The 14271-nt window shown below is 40.5% G+C and overlaps 1 long non-coding RNA gene across 1 annotated transcript; it reads right to left on the reverse strand.

Annotated features, from left to right (window-relative positions):
* Positions 1 to 6301: 6301 nt before the first annotated feature.
* LOC135293980 (uncharacterized) lies at positions 6302 to 13948 on the reverse strand. The gene is made up of 3 exons (XR_010356092.1): positions 12740 to 13948; positions 11543 to 11829; positions 6302 to 9776 (listed from the first exon to the last, which is right to left on the reverse strand). It is a non-coding gene; the product is annotated as an uncharacterized LOC135293980 (long non-coding RNA).
* Positions 13949 to 14271: the final 323 nt, after the last annotated feature.

Genomic DNA, 14271 nt, shown 5'->3' on the forward strand with positions numbered 1-14271 from the left:
AAATAGTGTATGTGTATCTATCTAAAGATAGACAGATAAAACAAACAAAAAATCTTGGCCTAAAGCAGACACGGAGAAAGGGAAATTTCCGTCTAAATGAAAAAATTGGCAAAGGGCAACTAAATCCTATGGCAAGTTGTGCTGAACTGTACTTTATCTGCTCTGTGTTTCTCTTGTTTTTATTCAATTTAACTGTCTAGACTAGCTTTTCCTTCTGTACTGAGCAGCTCTTTAAAGGAATACTGAAGTCTTCTGAACATGCAGTACAAAAATGGAACATGAAAAAAAAGGGCATTTTAAGGTGACTGTTTAAATAGGATGTCCCTCTGGATTGTCCTGTTACCTCTATTGCAACTATATCTTTTCTCTGTATGCTCACTATGAAATAGGTTGAAAGGATGCTGATGGGTCACATGACCCCAGCCCAATCAATTAGCAGCTTTTAAAGATGACTCATTATTTTTTCTGTAACATAAAACAAAATTACACAGCTAAAGGCCTAACACAGCCTTTTAGAAAAACTCCGGAGATCCATTTTTCCGTTTGTGGTTTCCCTTTTTTATCTTTCTCCAAAGCCCAAAGCACAGATCTTGATGAGATGATGCAATGTGTGCATGCAGCAGGCTTTTCCTCACATTGCTCCTCACCTCATCTGCAAGAACAACTTTAGGTCACACATCTGATTCCCACTCCTTGTCCTGAGACAGCTGGCTTGACCAACACACCTCAACTTTTGAACAGACAGTGAAAACAAATCTATGTCAATGACAGGACTTTTGTAAGCAGCAATCATCCGTTGCATGAATCTGCAGAATCCCAAATGTTTGTTTTCATTATGTATTTTGGGATATAGTAATTCATGTCAAATCTGAATCTGACTTATGCTTTCAGATGCAGAGAATCTGCAGAAAAGCTGCACTGAAATAAGCTCTTCCCATTTCATGTTATGTTGATAACACCCCATTTTAATTCATAAGCCTTGAAAAGAGGCTTTCTTGATTGTCACTTAGTATTAGTTTAATTTCAAGCCTTGTAACATAGCTTGCATGATATTTTCAGCCCTGGAACCATGCTACAAGGTAACATGAAAGAAAAACCTCCAAAATGCCCCAAAGCAAAACAAACAAAAATCTCTTCTCTCAATAAACCAAAGAATGGACAATAATAAAAAGGAGCAAGTTGGCTCTTTCTAGTGGGACCAGCTGCCTTCTAGATAACTAAACACAGAAAAAAGTATGCCTTTCCCACACCTCCTCCCAGACTTCTATAATTCTTACTCACTAGCTTTACTTTTTTTTTTGTAGACACACTAAAATCCATTGAATACAATGGATGGAATAGAGAAAGCTTTGTAAGTAGTGGTAGGCTTCAGATATATTTTCCCATGTGAAAAAGGGAAAAAGTAGCCTTGATAGCAGAAGAGCTTATAGAGCTTACTTTGTACAGCATAAGGGAGGCCTGAATACTAAGCACTCTGTTTGCTGAAGGTGTCTGCCCTGAAATCCACACAGAATCATAGACTTGTAGAATGGACTGGGTTAGAAAGGACCTTAAAGATCATCGCGTTTCAACCCTCCTGCCATGGACAGCATAACATGTCCCACTAGACCAGGTTGCCCAGAGCTCTGTCCAACCTGGCCTTGAATCCTGCCAGGGATGGGGCATCCATAACTTCTCTGGGAAACATGAGTGAAGGAAAATACTTCCTGAGCCTTCCCTCATCCTTTCTCTCTCCACATTCTTTTTTCAGAGAGCCCAGTGCATTGCCCTGCCTGAATGGCCCATTATGGTCCCACATGCTTTGAGTGTCTGCTTCAATCTAATGAAGAAAGTTTCTCTCTGAGCTGCACCATCAATCACATCCTCCTGGAAATGATATATACTTTATATTCTGCATGAGAAGCAGGGAATTAATAACTCCTTGGTTCATTTATTAAAATATTTATTCTCAAATTCTTTCTACCATCTTTTTTTTCTTAGAGAGGGCACTGAGTGATGAAAATATCTGTCCTGCACTGAGGACTTTGGCAAATAATATAGAAGTCTACATTATAATAAAACGTTGTTTTCTGTGTTGAAGGCTCCTGAAGCTCAAAGCAGTGCACACCTTTTCAGCCACCATTAGTGTGCATACAGAGCTGACTAATTATACACTAACAAGAATATTTTTGTCTGAATCTATAAGCACACAGTCTGAACCTGAGTGTTTCTGCTTTCCCTCATCTGGAGTGTGAGCTGCTGATTACAGGAACATAGGTCTGGTATAATGAGAACATCTTCTTTTCACTCAAAGACTGATCTTGGTGATCACCTTCCTTTGCTCTACAGATGAACAAATTTTCTATTCAATATGGGGATACTTTACACAGGGGAAGAAAAACTGCTGTGTCCTCAAGGTGATTTGTATTACTTGCTGAATGTGCAAGTGATGAGCTTGGAGGAAAATAGGTATCAAAGAGAAAACACAGGTAGTGATTCAGGCTGAGATGGGGGTCTTGGATGGCAGATATACCCTGTGCTCAAAACATTTTGTCCCTGCAAAATCTTCAGGCTCATTAAACTGCTCAGGAGAGATCAAAAAGCTGCCTTTGTTCACAGCAAGAACCTTGTGACATTTTGAAAGGGGTCAGTTTGGTGTTTTCCAAGGCATGGATTTGTAAGGGCAAAGTATTTGACTCCTGCCTCATGTAAAAGGCTTGTGCCTTGCTGGTGATACTCGGGGCTCAGCTGTTCCCATGACTTCTTCACAGTCTATCCACTGGGCTGAAATGCACTTTGCCCAGCACTTCAGCATCTCAGCTAGAGCAGGATGACTGATTAACCTCCACAACTCCCTTCCTGTTGGTCTGAGCAGTGGGGTTCTTATATTATCCAATCACCTAAAGGGGTGAAAGAGGCTGTATTTTTCCTCAGAGTGTCTGACTTTGTTTCTTTACCTGGCTCTTTAGCCTTAGCTCAGTGGGATTACTTGATAATGTTTGATTGAATGGACACTTTAAACAGCAATACCTGGAAAATATCTTGTGGGCAGTATTTGTGCCAGTAAATTGTTAAATAAGCTCTCAAAAACAGAGATGATGGTGTTATTTTCCTACATACAGGTTGTTAGATATCTCTTGATGTCTTAGCTGTCTGCCCTCTACTCTCTTCATAGCCTTTGCAGCAAAATGGGAATTTCTGGGAGTGATTCACTTTACCCTAGCATAGCTGTCTGTGGTTGGAGAAATTGCTCCCTAAACATGCTGATTGCTTTCCAAAGTTTAAAGAAGGAGAGGAGGATGAGTCTCCCTAGATGACTACACAGGCAGATATCTAGTTAAGTGAAACCCACACAGCCTGTCCTTTTGTCCTTTTATTTGTACTGAATTTGGCACATCAGAGCTGTGTTTTGGCAGCTGGAATCCAAGACACTGCCACCCTGGAGCTCATCAACTCTGACAATGATGCAAGGAGAAGCAGACACAGGGAAAAGGAGGTCTTCTACAACTCTGAATTTGTGAGATATGCTTTTCACTGAGTGATCAATCTCTCACTTGTAATAATTCTCAGTGTTGCTAACATTGCAGATACTGTTAAAGTGGCTCAGCTCCTGAGGTGCTGAGGAGATCAACCTCTTATGGCTAATGCTGTCCGTGACCTGCAGGGACTGGCACTCATTGACTGTGGCCATAGATGGCTCTTTATTAGCAGGTGAAGAGGGGCTTGGTCTCGGGACACTAAGGATCCCAGCATGGTTAGTAAAGCTGATTAGTTAAAGAAGGTTTAGCAAGAGTGGGAGATGCCTCTATGATAATTTAGTGTAACAATGCCCTAGAGAGGTGGCTTAAAAGAGACCCATCCTTTTCACCCTTTTACCCTAGGGCAGTTCATCTGCTTCCTTGCAGTAAAAGAAAGGAGATGTGAGGTCCTGATGGTTTAGTTTCCAGCTGCATGAGCTCAGGCCTCTCTTGTGTGCAGCTACCAGTGATTATTGCTTCTCTTTTCACTCTCTGCTTTTCCACTTTGAAGAGACATTTCTCTGTGATAACACAGGCCCTGTCCAGAAAAAATGAGCACCAGCTTTTAGTAAGTATTTTATTTCTAGGGTTTTAAACAACTATTGAAATTGTCTAATGGTGTTTCCTTTTAGTTTTTTATTTTTTTTTAATAAGGTGTCCTGTCATAATCAGAACATAACATTTCAGAAAGAGAAGGGCTGTTCCCCAGGAAGAGCTGCCAGCAGGACTTTCAACACCTTCAAGAAATAATGAATTCAATCCAGTATGTGTTCATGGCATAGGGTGTTTTATTACCCCTTTGTGTATTTGGAGCTTGTGTATTAATCATCACCTAGAAGCAAGAAGAAAATTGTTAGAGTCTCTTGAGGTGAAGGCTGTGGAAAGTAGTTGAGAGCTTTGTGGTATATTGTAGTGGTTTGGAAGCTGAATTAACGTGCATTCCCTTTTTTTTTCCTTCTTTTTTTTTTTTTTTTTTTTTTCCCTGCAGCACAACCAGCCCTGGCTACAGAAACGGATTTCTTGCTGTAGAAAAAGAATTTATATATTTCCTACCAGATCAAAGTGAAGAGAGCTGTAATTTTTCCTTTTCTTGGCATGGTGATACAGGATTAAGTGCATTTCATCTATGTAATTTGTGGATTCTGGTGGGCTTTTTATTTAAATTCTAAGGCATTTATCTTAACACTGATATGCACTTTTAATAGTAGAAGGTACAGCTCTGACCTGGCAATTTTTTTTCCCCCTGTGGTCCAAGGATGATCTTTAATCTCATCCGTGTACCTGCAAGAAAACATCTAGCCTGCATGTGAGACAGTGTGGAAATTCTGACACTTACGTACTCACATGAGGAGCTATGCTTTTGCCTCCTGGGTTGTCATATGGAGAAAACAAAAAGCAAAAAACTGCAAAAGAAAAAAGGCCAAATAAACTTGGTATGTTATTTCTGAACATGAAATGTAATACAAAAGTGGCAGGTCAAATAAAATGTTCTTCTAGTCCTGCATACTGGTTCCAATGCTGATTAGAACTGGAGATTTAGAGTGGACTGTTAGAGAAGAGGAGCAAAAATAGTACTTGCCTCTGATACTTTCTCATTTTTTAAGTTTTCTGGGCTGGACCAAGTTTTATTAACCTTCAGTGGACTTCTCCAATCTCTTCAGTCTTCCTTGCAACCTATATAAAATTTCTGTCTATAACATCCTTTGTCAAGGAATTCTGCTTGTGAAGAATTACTTTCTTTTGTTTATTTTGAATTTTCTTCCTGTTATTTAATGCCTCCTGGTTCTACTATTAAATCTTGGCATGAGTGTGAAGTTACAGGCCCAACATGGTTAGTTTGCCTGAAAGGAGGATTCAGAATGTCAATCCAGGGGCATTTTCACCAATCACATTCCATGGGAACTTGCAATTTTCTCTTACTCCCAAAATATGTTTTGGTGTGCCATTCTGGCCCTTTCTATCACAGAGCAAACCCAATGCAATCCTAATTACTTGCATTTACCCCTTTTGCTTGCATGTTGTGGTAGCCGCTTACACAAATCAGGCCTAAACTCTTGTTTGCTTAGCTCAGAAAGCTGTGTTAACATGACATCAATCTAATGTCATTGACTGCCTGAGGGAAAAGAACCCACAAGTTAAGCCAAACATGCTGGTTGATTGACTGATGGCAATAAAACCCTTGCATGGGGCTACCACAAAGCTCGGATGGTTTGGCGAGGCCCCCTCAGCTGTATTGTCTCACATTTCTCTCCAGTTGTCTGAGAGCAGACAATTTAATGAACACCCAGTCGAAAGTGCCTTCTGGAGAGAGTGGCACTTCCCTCCCCATGCTTCCATGTTGGGTTTTGCCACACAAGAACGGCCCAGACATTTCCTAACAGGGTGATCATCGTGGCAAGAGAGCATGGGAAACCCGAACAGCAAATTAGGTCACAGCTTCTTAAGAACCTTGCTCTTCCATCAGCCCTAATGCTCTTTTTCATAACTTAAGTTATAAACGGGAAGAGAAAGAAAATGTGCCCTCCTGGCAGCCTGGATAGTACCTAGGATAATGAAACTTCCTTCCTTCTTATGGCCTATAGACATCACCATAACTTGAATTATTGGTAAAGTAATCCTAGATCATGGTCACAAGCATACAGACAGATTCATTCATGCAAATTAGGAATGCAGTAATTAGTTTTTGAAAAGGAGTTAATAACCAGGATTCCAAAACATGTAAACATCAGGGATGATACTTGATTTATTGTCTGAAAACGGAAGGTCTTCAGTCATTAAAAGGATGTGAGAAAGTCATCAAATCGAGTCTTCTTGGCTGTCTGCGGGTCACATTTCCAAAAGTATTTGGCTGGTGAAAGGTGCTGCCGTGAAAAATTCCACCTCAAGGTTTTTTTCTCTGTTTTTGACACTCAGAGGTACTGTACAGGTGGTTCTGTCGTGCTCTAGAAGGAGGCAGACTGGCTGAAAGTCTGCAGGGCTGGAAGCTGAGCTGTGGTTTCTCTTTCCAGACACTGATACTGTCCTGCAGTGTGCAAATAGCCATAAGCTAATCACACCCCATCCTGCACCTCATTGCGGCCCATTTGTAAACAAGGTACAGTTCTGAGCACTTGCGGAAAGGCCTTTAGGGTCAGTGAATGATAAAAAGAGACTATTTTCATTCTAGGGCAAGACTCAGGTTCATTGCCCAAGTCTTGCTGTTTCTGCTGACCTTGCCCAAGATATGCTAAATTGTGAGTTACTGCTGACTGTGATAAGGCTTCTCTGGTGTGAACAAATATTCATTAGGAGCTTAACTGCAGCAATTGCTTCAGTTTAAACAGCTTAACAGTGATCCACTGAATGCAGATTAGGCTACAGATCCTGTAGTATGGCTCATATCGATACTGTAGATATGCACATTATGAACCCCCCAATATGTTCGTTCTTCTCCCCTGTCTGTGGAAAGTCTTTTTATTTTGAAAAATAACGATTATAGCACCTGGGTTTTCTTGGGATGTGTACATTCCTCAGGATCAGTTAGGAGATCTTGCAAAGAAATTCCTTCTATTGCAGAAAACTTGCGTTGCAGATATGCCAACTGAACGAGCACATAGGGTGTGGTAATTAGGTTGGATTGTGGAGATGTTTAGATGGCTGACAGATCAGGGAAGTTTTAAACTTTTACCTTTACTAAATCCATTCCTTAAGGACAGCCTTTGTGCTCACAGCTGATCATTTCAACATCAAACCCATTGTTTCAACCTCACCAGTGTGTTTAGTAGCGCAACTGTGAGCCAGCTGTGGGCACTCTGTGCTGTGGGGGTTGCTGCCTCACAGCTGGCACTGATGGGTGTGGTCTTCAGTGGTCCCTGTTTGCCAAGGTTTGGTGATCAGGACCAAAAGCTCATTTATGAGAGAAGCCAGAACTGGGCTTGTCATGTTGCTTGTCTCTGTTTATTTTTTTATTTGCTTATGCCTGGTGGTTTTATGCTGTTTCCTGCCTTCAGTAAGGAGGAACTCATCTCCTTACAGTATCACTTACTGTGTTTTTTGCTTTGCAAGTCATCCTTGTCATGTAGTATTCAGGTTGTCTTAACTATTTGCAGTTCTATGTGCTTATCTTACTCTCTTTCTGGCAATTTTTGTTAGCTCAATTCCACATACTTGCAACTTCACCCATCTTTGGTAGTCATGTTGCTCGCATACTTATGCAAAATGCTTATAGATATCATCTTGCTGTGCCTTGAGTGTGGCAAAATACTTATATTCTGTTGTTAGTTACACTATCCTTGCACCTATTTAAAATGAAGGCAGGCATATTAATTATATTTTGGCTAATATATCTATGATTTCTAGGTGGTGCAGACCTCTGTTTTGCTACACCTGCATATTTGCAATGTCACCCACCCTTCTGACCCGTCTTTCTGTGGAACAGCATGATTGTATCCTTTACTCTTTTACTGTAGGAAGCTGGTAGCCACACTGCGTTGTGCCTTTGTAAACAGATAGATATTTTGTTGGCTCTCCATGGCTACTTCTGCAGACATTGAAACTTCAGTTGCCTGATGGGAAAAAAAGAAACCATATGCAATTACTAATAAGGCTCTTCATAACTCTACCTCAAGGGTACAGAATGCTTTTTACTCTCCTGAGAAAGCAATTCTGCCAAAAATAAGGTCTAGGAGTGGGCCTCATCTCTGTCAGTATAATATAGTATAATTTGTAGAAATAATGCTTGGATTAACTGGTAAGTTTGCTGCTTTGCCTTTGAACTCATCCTGTCACTTTGATTTGGGAAGCTGCATTCCTTGGTGGATAGAAAGAATGAGAATGAGATTTTACTCAGCTTTGTCCCCAGGTCTACCACCATCCCCCCTTGTGACCCTGAACAAACCCCTGTGGACCTTATTAAAATACTGGAATAACAGCCAGACAGGAAAAGAAAATGTTTTGTAGAAAACATAATTTTATCTTGTTATGATTGGTGGTCCTTGAGATAATTACAGGGAAAGTCCATGATCCTGAGTGAACACAGCTATCCCAGTGCTCAGAACAAGGAGTCTCTGGAGTGACCATTTCTGTGGTGCCCTCTGCTCCTTGGCAGGTCTCCCTGGCAGGACCACACCCCAGGGGATTTTGGGATGTGAAAAGGTGTGCTGCCCACGCTAGGTGAGCCTGATCCTCATGCCCCCCTTGAACCACTCTTACTCTTGGCTTGCTCATACCCTCAGTTTACTCATAAAAGGGGAAATGTGACATCTGCCTCACAGAAAATGCTCAGGTGAAAAAGGCAGCTCCTCTTGATATTGGTGTAATCATTCTCTGAGGTCAGGCTGGATGATGGGATGGCTGAAATGCTAAGTAGTTGCTAGTGTCCTCATCCCTCCTAACTGATGAGGTGTTTTGTCATCATCTGGAGGAGTCAAGCAAGCCTTCCTCACCTAATTTTCCGTTTATCTTCTTGGATAGGGAGGTAAAGTACCTTGAAATAGGAGCTGACAAGTAACTGATTGAGTCAAAAGCAATAGGGGTGCTAAAGAAAACAAAGTAAAAATGTTACCTCATGGGTCTTATGGAGAACTTGGACAAACGTAATGTGGTAGCAAGGATATTTTTCTCATTTAACAAAGTGTCATCCTATGCATTTCACCAAGTGGTGCACTGCCTGCTGAGCCCATGAAACGCTCATGAGCAGTCCCTGTGATTCGGGCCTCATCTTATGACTCTACTGCAGTTTAGTGAACTAGCCATTTAACTACATAAATATTAAAAATATTCAATTAACTTTGCTTGGATCTGTCTGGCACTAAGAAAGGAAAAATTCTAGGGTTTGAAATATATGACTTGGCATGATTATGCAGTGAAATGAATAATGTTTTAATGAGTGATTTGTAATTATTTAATAATTAAAGAGCTCTTATGAATATTCTTGAACACCCTGTGGAAAAAATAAATTGTATGCTGATTTCATCAAGCATTCAAATCTAATCAGAATTTATTTTTATAGCATCATTTTAAACACAGTCTACAAGAACATTGCTACAATAATGCAGACGGAACAGAAAAGTGTCACGCCATAATAGCTCTGCTCTTTTAAGTATAAGCTCCTGATTTTTCCACACAAAGAATTTTTCTGCACTAATGAATTGCAGCTGGACTCTATTCCAAGACCTGCAGCAGCCAGTCAGGTTTCATCAGTGGTTCAGTGACAGGTTGAGGGTGCATCAGTTTTGGTTGGTAAACATAGATGAATGGTAGTCACTTGCTGCAAGGGAGATTGGTCCCATTCCTCCCTGCCTGGAAACAAAGACAAAGAGAGACCAAAAAGGAAAACAAGAAGATGCAAAAAGGGAACTCTTTCACTTCTGACATGAAATCATTCAGCCTCAGCCTAGTCTCTGGAAATCCAATTTCCTTTAATTTCTCTTCCCATGGTATGTATATTGCAGCTTTGGGCAAATTTTAATAAGATTATGTTTTCTCTGTCCAGTCCTGGATATTTTTTCCCACAGGTATAGCAGAGGTTCAAGAACAAGGTAAATTATGTGAACCATAAATCATCCCAGATTTTTCTTAACTCCAATATTAAGGCTCAGGCAAATTTTCATGCAAGACAGTTTTATGTTAACTAGTCATCCAACAGATGTGAAAAGGGATAACAGAGGCCTTTCGATGAAGATTGTCAGAGATGCATTAATCCATTTTTAAAAGAATGACCCTTACAGCCAAGAAATCAATCCAGAATCCTGCACAACAATTTGCTATTAATTTCTGAAAGCAGTTTGGTATGGGATGGAAGCAGTTTTGATGGGATGGAAGAAGGACCAGATGGGGGCCCTCTTCCACATGGATGTCAATACAGTTATTACTTGTGATGATATAATTGTCCTGTAGCGTTGCATGAATAATTCATTTTTAATTCCATATTAGATTAATTTCATCTCATCCTCTCTTTGTGAATTGTCCTCCAATAAGTTGTAATTTTCTTGAATATATTTATTATTCAGAATAGACTATAGAACTCATAAGTCATTCGTTTCAGGTAGGTGACATTCAAAATTTGAGACTTTCAGGATGGACCTACAGGTCATTTTTGTGCCCTGCGACACAGGTAAAACATACAGAACCAAGGTTCTGGTTCTAACATGTATTTACAAATCTGGAATTCACTTGCTTTTACTATCCTGCAATGCTAATTGTGAATTTACCCTCTCAGCAATATCTCTAGCCGGTTCATTGGCTAGAATATTTGAAAGTAGAAAGAAGTGCTGAACAAATTAATTAATAGAATCTTGAAGAAAATATTAACACAGCTTTTTATAACACTAAGTGACCCGACATTTTGCCAGAGATGGAACAGAGAACTTATTACCCATCATTCAACTTTTCATTTGAATTTTTTTCCTCAACTTTCTTTCCTTATATAAATCAAATGTTGTTGATCAGAGTTTACCACTTCAACTATTTTTCCCCTAAAACTCCTATCTTCCCCCATTTTCAACTCACAAAAGCATGGAAAGATTAAAACCCACAATTTTTTTGATAACTCCTTAATTTTGCTGAGACTGAATAGAATTTCCATGTTTGCAGAGGGAAACTGTTCACTTGGGAAAAAACCCTGGTTTTTATACCTTTTTTTTATCAGTTGAATCACAGAGTTTGTTCAGCTGATGTTTGCATTTCTAGTCACGAAACGCTTGTCTTTTGGAAAGTTCCCCCCATCCAGAACTGGGTTTCCTTCTGTTGTTCAGAAAAAAGAGTAAAATCCTGAACAATGGGATCCTGCCAGCTATTTGGGGGTTGTAATTTGGGCCTGTAGTAATTACAGTAGAGAATGGGAGGTATATCCAGAGTGTCATATACCCAGTGTAATAAAGGCATTGAGGGGACATAGGAAGAAGTTGCTGTCATTTTTGGGCACTATTCAACAGCACAGCCTAGGTCTCATCACCTTGTTGGCAGGTAAATTTGGGCAAAATGAAGGTTACAGTGAAAAGAAATTTAAAAAGACAGGTGAGCAGAAATGGAGACATCAGAAGAACTTGTCTTCCGGACGTACTTACTGTGCTTCTTCCTTATGTCCCCATGTAGCTTGGGAATAGAATAGAAAGGGACAGTTCTTCCCTCTGACTCTCTCCAAACAAACTGAGTCCTCAGGACTCTGTTTTTGTATTTGGTACACTTTCATCCATTTCTTGAAGCAAGAGCATGCATCATGTTGATGTTTAGGCTCAGAGGAGGACTCTTCACCATCCTGAGGGATTTAAATGTCGTATCCTATTGTAGACGTGGCTCAAGAGCACTGTGGTACCTCAAGGCAAATATTTATGGAAGCATTTGTGTTTGGCTTCTGAAAGATAGAACAAGTAGTTTTGGTATAGGGTTTCAGGTTACAAAGCTCATCTGATATAATCTGAGCAGAGAACAAGGTGAGGTCAGAATGTCTTTAGCAATTGTGTCCTGTGAGGATGAAACAGGCTTCACTGTTCACAAGAGGATCGATAAACCACAGATAAAGGCTGTAGGTAGGTAGCTGGTAGGCATCATGCTTGTGTCATGTGGGAAGCCAAGGGGGAAAGCCACAACTATAATGCATTCTTTTCATGTCCCATTACAGTAAAATATCCCCAGGAACCTCCTTGACTTCCCTTCCCTGATGCATTATATGTGCCCTATTTTACTGCTTGAGGAAGCCAGACCCCATGCTCACAACCCTTGACATAATGAGGTTGACAGGATGATATGAGAAAGGAATAAAAGTTCCAGAAGTTAGAAGTTCCAGACAGGAATTGGTTCATTAGTATCTGAATGTGTCCTGTGGCTGCATAGAGTGCAACTAACCTCACCAGCAATATTGAGCTTAATATCAAGGTTTTTTGGTCAACACTGATACACAAAACAAGAAGCAGAAAAAAAGGAAAAAGAGACAGGTACAAGAAAAATAACTGAGCGAAGTAGAGAATAAATTATGAAAAAAGTTATTTGAAGTTTCAAAGGCGCCCATGCTTCAGCCTGTGTTCATGTTATTCTCTTTTGAGTGAGCAGCAGTGACCTTTTTATCTAATCAAGTCTTTCTGACACATATTTTGTCATTCTGTTTTGTGAAAGAGTCCTGATGAGTTGGGTTAGAAATTACACCATGTGCAGGATTAAGTCTGCCAAAGATTAAGAACCAAGCATTGCAAATTTTGACTGTGGAATTCTCAACACCAGAAAAAACATGTAGAATAAGCACAAAAGCAAAGTCTCACTCATCTTACCAGAAAATAGAATATTGTCTCCCTATTATCTCTTATGATTAAAGTGGCTTCAGCATTTCACAGGGATATACAGTAAAGTAAAAGTATAAAATGAAGGGCAATTCTAGTACATATTCAGGATCTCACTTTTTTCCCTGTCTTATAGAAAAAAGTTAAATTGTGCAAAACATCAACATATGAAGAGCACTCATTTAAGAGTCAGATGCCATTTAGGTTATAAGCAGAATTAGTTTGCTGCTGTCATTACAGGGTCCAGTGGATGCAGTTCTGCTTCAGAAATCCATCTCAATGTGTGGTGCAATGCATCACAATTGGTGGATTCTGCTTTGGATCTGCCTTCCGGAGAGACAACAGCACTTTTGGCAGGCCAACCCTGAAAGGTGGGCAGTCCTTTGTGCATTCCCAAGACTTGGTGTCAAGTGGGTTGTCAGGCCTGGAGTGTAGTGCATTAGTCTGTCTCTGCTGTGAAAAGCTTGTCTCTGCAATGGTATTGGGGATTTCGGGCTGGTGCACACTGTTACTTCAGGGAAGGAGAACAAAACTGTTCTGTCAGACCTGAATTAAGATGGATTTTTGTTGAAAGTTCTTGGAATTGATTTCTTTCCAGTTTGCTTATAGGTAAGAGACATCACAGTTTGGTTCAGCTTACAAAATATCATTGATTTCTCTCTCCAAACCACAGATGATTCAGCTTGTAATTTCCTCTACAATTATAGAGCAGATCTCCTTAGAAACTGCTTGTATCCATTCAAAGTTAGGTCTTGTGGAAACCACATTTCCCCTCTCTTTGGCCAGATATGCTTGACACAAGACCAGAAAAAAAAAGTGGAGGAAAATACAATAAACATTTTCCTGCTCCCATTCCCTCTTTTCTGCTTCCTAAAAGAGACTAGCAACATTGCAGCTTCATTTGTCTCTGAGTGCCTTGGGATCTCGGGCCATCCCAGGTGGTGGGGTTGGCCATGGGTGGGCCTCTTCATGGCTCTGCTAGCACGTTGCAAAGCCTTTCTTCTCTAGAGGAGGCCAGGGTGCAGCTCAGAGGTCATGGTTTCTCCACCCTGACGCAGCATCGTGCCACCAAAGGCTAGTCAAACTAAGCTGATTTCATAATTGGCTCTGCCTTGGTTGGCTGTCCTGTGCTGCTTCTCATACACAAGTACAACAATGCACAGGAGTCTCCACCTTCTCTTTGCATCCTCTGTGACCCTCAAGGGAGTCCCTACCATGGAAATTGCGTGGCTTTTGGGTTTGACAGGGAGTCTCAGATGAACCACAGGATCTCATTTAGACAGATAAATCACAGGATCTGATGACAGTTTGAAGAGCTTTGCAAGAGGGAATCTTGTGCTGGGACAAGGTCACACACAGAGTGTTTCTGAAGTCTGCTCTACCCTCAGTATTTTTCTGAAAAGGTCAAGATAACATTAAATTGCTTTTACATTTGGAAAAAACTCCTCAGATCTTCTGCCTTAGTAACTGAGAAATGGGTTTTGCTGGCAATGGAGACAAAAACAGACTCAGTTTGCCCATAT

The sequence above is a fragment of the Passer domesticus genome, chromosome 2, assembly GCF_036417665.1.
Source record: "Passer domesticus isolate bPasDom1 chromosome 2, bPasDom1.hap1, whole genome shotgun sequence".
Taxonomy (NCBI): domain Eukaryota; kingdom Metazoa; phylum Chordata; class Aves; order Passeriformes; family Passeridae; genus Passer; species Passer domesticus.